Source organism: Lactuca sativa, chromosome 6 (assembly GCF_002870075.4).
Source record: "Lactuca sativa cultivar Salinas chromosome 6, Lsat_Salinas_v11, whole genome shotgun sequence".
In the NCBI taxonomy this organism is placed as follows: domain Eukaryota; kingdom Viridiplantae; phylum Streptophyta; class Magnoliopsida; order Asterales; family Asteraceae; genus Lactuca; species Lactuca sativa.
Window position 1 is genome coordinate 88,257,314 of NC_056628.2, and position 9,811 is coordinate 88,267,124.

Below are 9,811 nucleotides of genomic sequence, written 5' to 3' on the forward strand. Positions count from 1 at the left end.
TAAACCCGTTCCTACTAGAAGGAAACTCACTTCACCTGACTGACTATTGAAACATTGAGTGGGAAATATCTGACCGCTCCTCAGGCAACTCTCCGGCTATAATTTCAGCAATGACACTTAGTCAAAAACTGATAACTATTCTTAGGGTAAAATGACCATTCTACCCCTGGATAAAGTCAATATCCTGGTCAAAGTCAACTTCCAGTTGACCAGACTCGCCGAGTTGGCCCGCCAACTTGCCGAGTCCATATTCTTTCATCTGCCCCCAACCCGACTCTACTTATTGAGTTTAGGAAGAACTCGACGAGTTCTCCTTCAATCATATCATCGGGACAATCTTTAACTCACTCGTCATGTTCCTTCTTGAAATCGTCGAGTTTGTCTTCATCTTATGAACGTGTCTAGTCTATGACTCGTCGAGTTATATGAACAACTCGTCAAGTCCATCTTCATGGGTTGGGAGATGGCCTTGGACTCACTGAATGCGTTCCTATACTCGTCGAGTCCCATGGTTTCTAGGTCCATAACTATGTCCATTTCGTGGATTCCTTCATCCGGATTCATTTAAATCCCTTCTAAACTCAATTGGGTTCCTTTGGATCATAACAGGTTGGAGAAGCAAACCACAGACTCGCTGAGTCCCAAGAACGACTCGTCGAGTCTACTAATGTCCAAGTCCATATCCCATTTTCTGTTGTGAAAATCACATCCAAAAGGCAGATTTGGGCTCCTAAGATCAATTTAACACGTAAAGTCGTGAACTTTACATGCATGCATGCGATTTTATGCTCAAAGGACCAAAAATACGAGTTTATTACATGCATGGGCTTCTCATAGGCATAAAGATGGCTCCTTTATTCCATGAGGACCCTTCAAGGTTCCAGATCTGAAGATGTATCAACTTGGGATGTCCAAGTCCCATAAATCAAGCTTCTTAGCCCAAAACTCCATAAAATAACCATAAGGAAATCTAAGAAACCAAAAGTGAAGAGAATATGATGTTTTTCCTGGATCTGCAACTTGCTCTTGAAGCCTTCCTTCTTCTCCTTCTTTAAACAAGCTCCAAAATCAAAATCACTCACAATGGAACTAAATAGCTCAAAGATGCTCACAACTGCTTAGGGTTTCGAGGACAGGGCTTGGGGGTGATGGAGCCTGGAGTGGAATCCCCATAAGTTGTTTAAATAGGGTGCAAACCCTTCAATTTAGGGTTTCACTCAAACAGCTCCTACTCGCCGAGTCGGCCTTCCAGCTCATCGAGTAGGTCACTTAATCCCCCGACCCAGGGTCGATCCTACTCGATGAGTTGAGCCACCAACTCATCGAGTCCAAGGGTAAAATATGAACTTGGCTCAAATTTAAATGCATACCTAAGACCGGGTGTTACAGATCTCGTGCATATACATATCGGCCAGCTTCTCATCCGATGAGCTCTCTCGAATGGGCAGAAACTGGGCACTCTTGGTCAGTCAATCCACGATGACCCAAATAGCATCAAAGCCCCTAGTCGTCCTCAGTAACTTGGTGATAAAATCCATCGTTATATGATCCCATTTACACATGGGAATCTCTAGAGGCTGCATCTAGCCATGTAACCTCTGATGCTCGGCCTTGACCATCCGGCAGGTGAAGCACCTCTCAACGTACCATGTGATCTACCTCTTCATGCAAGGCCACAAGTAGCTCAGTCTCAAATCCTGGTACATCTTGGTGGCCCCCGGCTGAATAGAGAACTGAGACTTATGAGCCTCCTCTAGAACAATCTGTCTGACCCCACCATACATCGGAACCTACCCTGACTGCAAGGGTCAACAATCCCCGACTATCCTTCATAAATCGGGTGCTCTCTCCCTTGATCCTCTCAAGCTTCTAGTTCTCCTGTCGCATACCCTCAGCCTGCTCTTCCCTAATCAAGCTCACGACTGGAGAATCCATAGATATCCTCATACATGCAGCTGGAACAGAAGATCTGGCAGATTTATGGCTCAAGGCGTCCGCAATCACATTCGCTTTACCCGGATGGTAAAGGATCTCGCACTCATAATCCTTGACTACGTCCTACCACCTACACTGTCTCATATTCAGGTTCGGCTGATCCATGATATGCCTCAGAATCTTGTGGTCAATGTATATGGTATAGTGGACCACATAGAGGTATTGTCTCCATATATTGAGAGCGAATACCACCACTCCCAACTCCAGTTCATGAGTGGGGTATCTCGTCTCGTGCGGCTTTAGCTGTCATGAAGCATAGGCTATCACCCATCCCCTCTGCATAAGTACTGCTCCTAATCCTGTGATCGATGCATCACAAAACATCATAAAATCCTCAATTCCCTTAAGCAATGTCAACATTGACGCCTCACAGAGTCGTTGTCTCAGTCTCTTGAATGTAATCTGCTGCTTAGGGCCACACCAGAAATCCACCCCCTTCCTTGTCATATGAGTGAGGGGTACCACAATCTTGGAGAAATCATGTATGAATCTCTGATAGTACTCTGCGAATCCAAAGGAGCTCCTGATATCCGTGGGATATTTTGGAACCTCCTACTGCATAACCGCCTCAATCTTGGTCGGGTCAACCAAAATCCCCTCCTAGTTTACGAGATGTCCAAGGAACTAAACCTCTTGTAACCAAAACTCGCACTTCAAGAACTTGGATAAACTCGTTCTCGCCTCAGAACTCCTAATAACTTGCGGACATGCTCCTCATGCAGCTCTCTGGTCTTGGAGTAAACCAAGATGTCATCTATCAACACAATGACAAAGCGATCGAGCATCCATCGGGATTGTTTGATTAGGTGTCTAAGCCCATAACTATTAATGGTAAGTACTTGACCCGAGAGTAGCATGGTCCATTTGGGTTGCATGGAATTGTAACAATTTAGATAGACTTTTGTAAGAAGAGGATATTTATGATTTATTAATATATTATAAGTTCTAATATATTGATATGAAATGATATTATTTAATTAGTATTGATCAGGAATTATTTTGGAATTAATTTTGTGATCAAAAGAGTCTAATTAAATAAATATGGATTGATTTGGTAAATCATTCATTCTTATAAAGTGGGCTTATGATCCATAGTTCTTCATGTTGGGCGAAACCCATGTGGTGACCCACGGATACTCTATGGAGGTTAAAACCCTTGGATCATGAGGAATGAGGAAAGTCATGAGTTACATGGTTTAACCCTAATCTACACACTATATAAGAAGCCTCATAGTTCATGAAATTGGCACTTTAGTGATAACCTTTTTAAGGGACAAGAAGTGATGGTTAGCCGTTTTATCAAGCTAGTGTTCTTCTCTCAAGTTATTCCAATTGTTGGTGGTTTTGTGTGATTCCATTTGAGGTGAAACACCTGGGGCACTAAGTTCTTAAAGGTCCAAGTCTTCGAACTACAACAAAAGGTATGTTTTCTAACTTGTTTTATTACCCAAGTATCAAATTTTGTGTGCTAGTTAGGGTAAAACATTGGAAAGTTCAAGTTTGCATGTATAATAGAGAAAACATAGAACCAAGGTATTTAGTGTTGCATGTACACCTTAGGAGTGTTAGAATGCTCAAAAACCAACGGTGGTATTAGAGCCTAGGCTTGTTTTCACTTATACTTGATGCTACTTGCTTGGAAATGCTTTAAAATCAATTTTCTGCTATTCTGGATAGGACACTCGCCAAGTCCACTAGGGGACTCGCCGAGCCCATGCATAAATTCATCCAACTCGCCGAGTTGGTTCATACCCTCGATGAGTTGGTGCTCCAGAATGCAGATTTTCGAGGTTTTTAGCTAGAATTGGACTAGGATCATTACCCTAAGTTGTTTTTGAGTTTATAAACCTGTTTTTGATGTGTTAATGATCATGCTTATCCAATTTATAAGATAATTGTCAAAGTTTCATGTTTTGTATTAGTATGTTTAGGCTAATTACATGAAATTTGTTTGATATGAATTGTCTTGTTCTTATGAGTTTAATTTAGTTCATAGACATATTAATTGTGTTTCTTGTTAGAATTTTTGATCTAAATGGATTTTGATGAATTCCATAACTTGTCCTCAAGTTATGGAAAATGAAACGTTTTCTTTTAAAAAGATCATTAAAATCATAGGCTATGAACTTGAAAAGTCATTTTCCCATAAATTGTTTTATGAACTCCATAACTTGTCCTCAAGTTGTGGAATGTCAAAAGTCTTTTCTTAAAACCTATATTAAACTCATAAGTTATGGATTCCAAAAGGTTTTGAAAGTTACAAAACTTGCCCTCAAGTTTTGGAATCTAAAAATGTAAAAGTCTAACTTTTGAAACATTTAATTCCAAACCCTAGAATTTTAAAAGTTTAAAATTCAACCCTTATACTATTATAATATTATAGGTTTAGTATTTATATATATGTATAACAGTAAAGTCAATATTATCGTTAGTAGGCCTCATTCATGAAGCCGGTCTATAAGGGGGTATAAGGTTACTGCCTATAAAATGGCAGTTTAATTAGTGTTCACTCTCACCCACCACTTCCTTGACTGGTGAAGGGTCGTTAGTCGAACGGGTAGGATAGGACCCTAATTCTCCCTTTATTAAAAGTATAATGATAAATATAAAGTAACTAAACACTTTTAAATTCCCAATCTTAGTTACTTTAGGAAAATGTGAATATGGTGCTAACCCATGAACTTACACTTTGCAACTTGTTAAGCCGTTAGTGGAGCGTGTGTGGTTAACCAGCACACTAATCTGGATTGACAGTACGTGGCAAAGGGTAGCTTGATGTTAATAATAGATCAATGGAGCGTGTCTGGTTAACCGGCACATTGATTAGGTGGTTGTAACATTGCATGTATCAAGCTAATTTGCATGGTTATTCACACCTTGTTTGTGATCCTCGGCATCCCAGTCACAAACATGGAGGGAACACTCGAGATTTAAACATGCCATTGAATTGTTCAATGAATCTCAAAGGATCTAGGAGTTTCAATTCACTTAAAACCTAAAACTCTTTTTTCATTTTTCGTGGTGGAAATCGGTAAATCGTCATTTACCTACCTTCAAATATTTTGTGGTTTGGATTACGACATCCCTCTTCCAAATTGTAAAATATTGTGTTGGGTCCTAGCCTTTATATTTCATTTGGGTGTTATATTAAGGACTTAAATCAACTAACTTGAATTTCTCCCATTGTATATGTCTAGTTCAGACAACTATGGTCTTCCTAAATACTTTGGAACAAGCTTTCCTCTTGAAGATGATGTCCCATAGTTGGATCGTGGAAGTCATACTTCAATTTCTCCACCTCCTCTAATAATTCTCCCTAACCCACAAGTTCAAATACTTGAAAAATTCAAGGCCACTCAAGCCCTACTTGCAATGAAACATCAAGATGGAAGGCCTGTCTGTACTCACGTCTTCGAGATAAAGTCACATATTGACAGGATGCGAGTATTGGGTATCGTTGTCTCGAGGAAGTTTGTGGTTGACTGGGTTCGTCAATCACTTCCTGAGTCATATAGTGAGTCCTATAGTGAGTTCATTATTGATCTTACCTATATGCTTGTTGATGCTGAATAAGCAATGATTTGGCGCACTGGAAAACCAAATTTGGTTAGAAGATCTACTCCCCAAACTTCCATGGAGATTGACAATGGAAACATTGGATGTACAGAAAAGATTTCTCTTTCCAAGGGAAATAGAAAGGCTAAGTATAAGATTCTCCCGTGTATCATTCCCAAAGAGTCTACATGTTTCTGTTGCCGAGACAAGGAGCACTGGTTGCGATGCTGCCCTGACTACCTGAAAGATCTGAGAAAAGGTAGAATCGAAAAGTTTGACTTTGCTTCAAGATCATGCGAAGGGAAGCAAGCTTAAATGAAGAGTATGTTGAATCTGATCGCGAAGATGGATTTCATTTGTAATTACATTGGAAGGAAATTTTTTTCCGCATTTTATAAATAAATTAAATTTTGTTATTATTATTATTATATTGCCTTTCTATAGCATTTGTTAAAATTGATGTTTGTATGTTTTCTATGTTTTCAATATGAATTTGATTCTTTCACATGTGGTAGTGTGGAGTATTTACCAAATAAGGAAAGACTCTCATCACCCAAGTTTTAATTGGACAGAAACTTGGAATCATGCAAGTTGTATTTTATGGTGAATGAGAATTTTCATCTTTGGTAAATTAAGGCTAATTCCTTGTTCACATGTATATGTGAGTCAAGTGAAGGACTACGGGATCAGGTACACTGTGTGTGCGCTGGTCAAGATCCACCACAAAGATCGAATAGATCATTCGTCATGATTTACTAATGTTTAGTAAACATGGTTATGATTACAAGTTTAAGTATAATTCTGAAACATTAGAAAATGTTCAATGTATTGCATAATGAATGAGAAGAATCAAATTAGGCAGAAAGATAAAAGTTTCTCCAATCTGAAAAGATGGGAGAGTAATTTAGTATCGTGTTTTATGATCATCTTAATGATTATGAAAACATATCACAATTGATCCTCTAAGGTTATCTTAGTGCATTTGTATGGCTAAGAAGAGGAATCGTGAATTGTTTGAAATGGTTAAATCAAGAAGATGAGTCGTACTTCCTTCCAAAACAAGTCTTAGAGTGATACTCCAAGATTGATACCTTGAGTGACATGGTCTTAAGAAAGGTTTAAAACACTTATGAAATGTAGAGTAAAAGTTTTCTACTCTTGTACATTTGAAATTGGTAAGTTCTGATGTTTTGGATAAAACAAAAACCAACTAACGCTTATTATGTGAAGTGTTTTGTCTTGATTAGAATCCGCACTAACTCTTGAATATTTGTTTGTCAAGTAATGTTCCTTGACAAAGTGAATCATATACGTCAAGAGGTCAGTGGGAGACTTAAAGATCTTGAAAATTTTCAAGAACTAATCAAGAATAAACCTATTGTTAAACACTAGCACACAACTTGAGGTTTGTGACCTATCGTGTTGACATATTCTTGTTTATGTGCCCATTCCAGTTAAAGTTGACTATGCATGTGAGTTCTATGAGTTCTCAATTGTTTGCACAACAACTAGGAAGCAAAGGTAAGCCCTTGTGCTACCAAGTGGCAAGAAATTAAGATTAAACAAGTTCAGTCCATATGAGTTTGAATTCGTCACTAACCATGTATTGTGATTATGGTTTGACAAATTCACATGGATAAGTGTTTCTTACTTAACCCATTAAGGACTTAATCCATTAAGTGTATTAATCTACTAGGCCATTCATACGATTTAGTTCGACATAATTAAAAATTCCAATCTAACAGTCCAAATGTGGGTCCCGACAAATCCAAATTAAAATCTCCAAGATTACGATTTTCTAAACCCTAATTAGGGTTTCCATCCCAAAACATACCAATTAAGCCCAAAAGCTAAGTCTTTAGATCAATTAGGGTTCCATCACGTTAACTAGTGTTTCATTAGGTCCGGCGCCACTCCTTACCACCTCAGGCGGTGATGGTCGATGGCGGCACCCGACGGCAGCCACCACCTCATGGTGGTGGTTATGGTTCTAGTCCAATAATGCCAAAGCATCCCAAAAGCAATCTAAACACATACAAAGCACAGCGCCACCCAACACACTACCCTATAGTGGTGGTTATGAATTTCCTTGATTATTCTAGTCACTAATTATAATTATACAACACAATATCGCAAAATAAACACACACACACACAGCCACCCTTGTGGCGGCAAGCGGTGGTTGGAGGTGGGTGCCACCACCTCACGGAAGTGGTCGTGGCTTTTCTCGTGAATTCCGGCCAAACAACTACACCTATGACATGCTCTCTAATGGCAGAAACACCCCGACACATTTTTTTCTCAGAAAATAAACCCAACCACCGACCTAGTGGTGCACGGTGACGGCAACAGCAACACTAGCGGCCACAGCGGCGGCTGACGGCGATTCACAACAACAACAGAACCCTAGCGTCCGACAACAACTTTGTCTTCAACGGAAACGGGCAGCGACACGACATCGGAAAGTAATGAAGAAGGAAGAGAATAGAGGATGGTGGCAGTAGAACAAAAAAGGCGGCGACTGGAGTAGTCGTCGGAACCGTAGCAGCGACAGTCACGGTGTGACAACCCGAAATTTCCATCCAAATCAAACCATTTCAATCCAATAGTAGTAGAGCAGTTACAGTGAAAATTCAAACTTTTGGAATAAGTTTGGCAGTTTTAGGGTTTTACACCTCAAGAGATATTAGGAGAGTGGTTGCACTAGGATTTGGTGCAACACTGTAATTCCATTACTCTAGGTCATTAGAATCCATTCCGAGAATAGAAATATTTTCTACCAAAAATCTCAGGACTATAAATAGAATTCTGAACCAAATTGGTTCATTATTTGATTTCCAATTAGAGAAAAGCCAAATACTCCCTCACGGATCTTCGGGTTTTCATCCCAGATTGTGAGTCTACTTTCATAGATGTGTTTTAATACTTGTTATATGATTAATAACATTATTTACATGTCTAAACTGCAAGATCCGGGAGTTTACCGCCCAAGAACGTTCTTGGGGAGTAAACTCCAAAATCAAGCCTAAAGGCCACCTAGTCCCATTTCCGTGTTAGGCATCTAACTAAGGACTTAGTGTATGATCATTAGAGGCTATAAACAAATCAAAACCAAGTAGTTTGAGGAGTTTACGGCCAAGGAACCACCTTTTGGGCCGTAAACTCCAAGTAAAGGGCACAAATGAATGCCTAGTGTTCCTTTAGCCTTAGAGCAAGAACCTAGAAGCCTTAAACTCATATCTTAGACCAACAAAACAATTAGAAACCCACTTTGGAAGGGAGTTTACGGCCAAGATGCTCCTTAGGCCGTAAACTCCAAGATTTAGGGCCAAAACCCCTTCAAACTCTTCCTAGGGCTTAGTCTTCATTTTTAGCAAGCACCTTAATGGGTTTAGGACCTAGAAAAATCATGAAAAGCTCAAGTGTTGAAGAGTTTACGGCCAAGAGTATTTCTTGGGTCGTAAACTCCTTTAAAGGGGTCAAAGGACACCCTAGACACTTCCTTAGGCCAAGAGACTTTTAGGGCAAGTACCTAGATGAGATAGGGACTAGTTAAAATTCTTAGAACCTCTTGTGTGAGGGAGTTTACGGCCCAAAGAGTTCTATGGCCGTAAACTCCATCAAATGGTCCCATTTAGTGCCATAAATCTTCCCTAAGCCAATGGTTGAAGCCTAGACTTGTTCCTAGAAATGTTAGAGACTTGAAAGGACAATAAGAACCCTCCCAAGGGAGTTTACGGCCGTAAACTCCAAGGGAAAAGGGTCTTTGGGCCGTAAACTCCCCAAAGGGGTCAATGTAGTGCCCAAACACTTGAATAGCCTTGAAACAATTCCCCTCTAAGGTTGTAGTACTTTTAAACTCCGTTTCATGACTTGGTTGAGAGTTTACGGCCAGGAGCTTACTCCCCTGGGCCGTAAACTCCAATGAATATGGTCTTTTGACCTTAAACTTCCATTAGGGGCATTGCACTTCTTTGTTGCAACCCATTAGCCTCCTAACACTTGACCAAAAGTGTTGTCCTCGCGCTTAAATGTTATACTTGTATAGTTAGTGATTAAATCTCTAATTATTTATATACATATGTCTTCATATGTAATTAGGATCATTGTGTGTGTCTAAGTCATCACTTGACACCAAGCACTTGTCCGATCCTTCCGTATGATAACAGCCCGTTCAATTCCAGTCACATACTGCAGGTGAGTTCATACCCCTTAACTAATGTTTTAAACTATTTTAAATGTTTTTTTTTGGGGGGGGGGG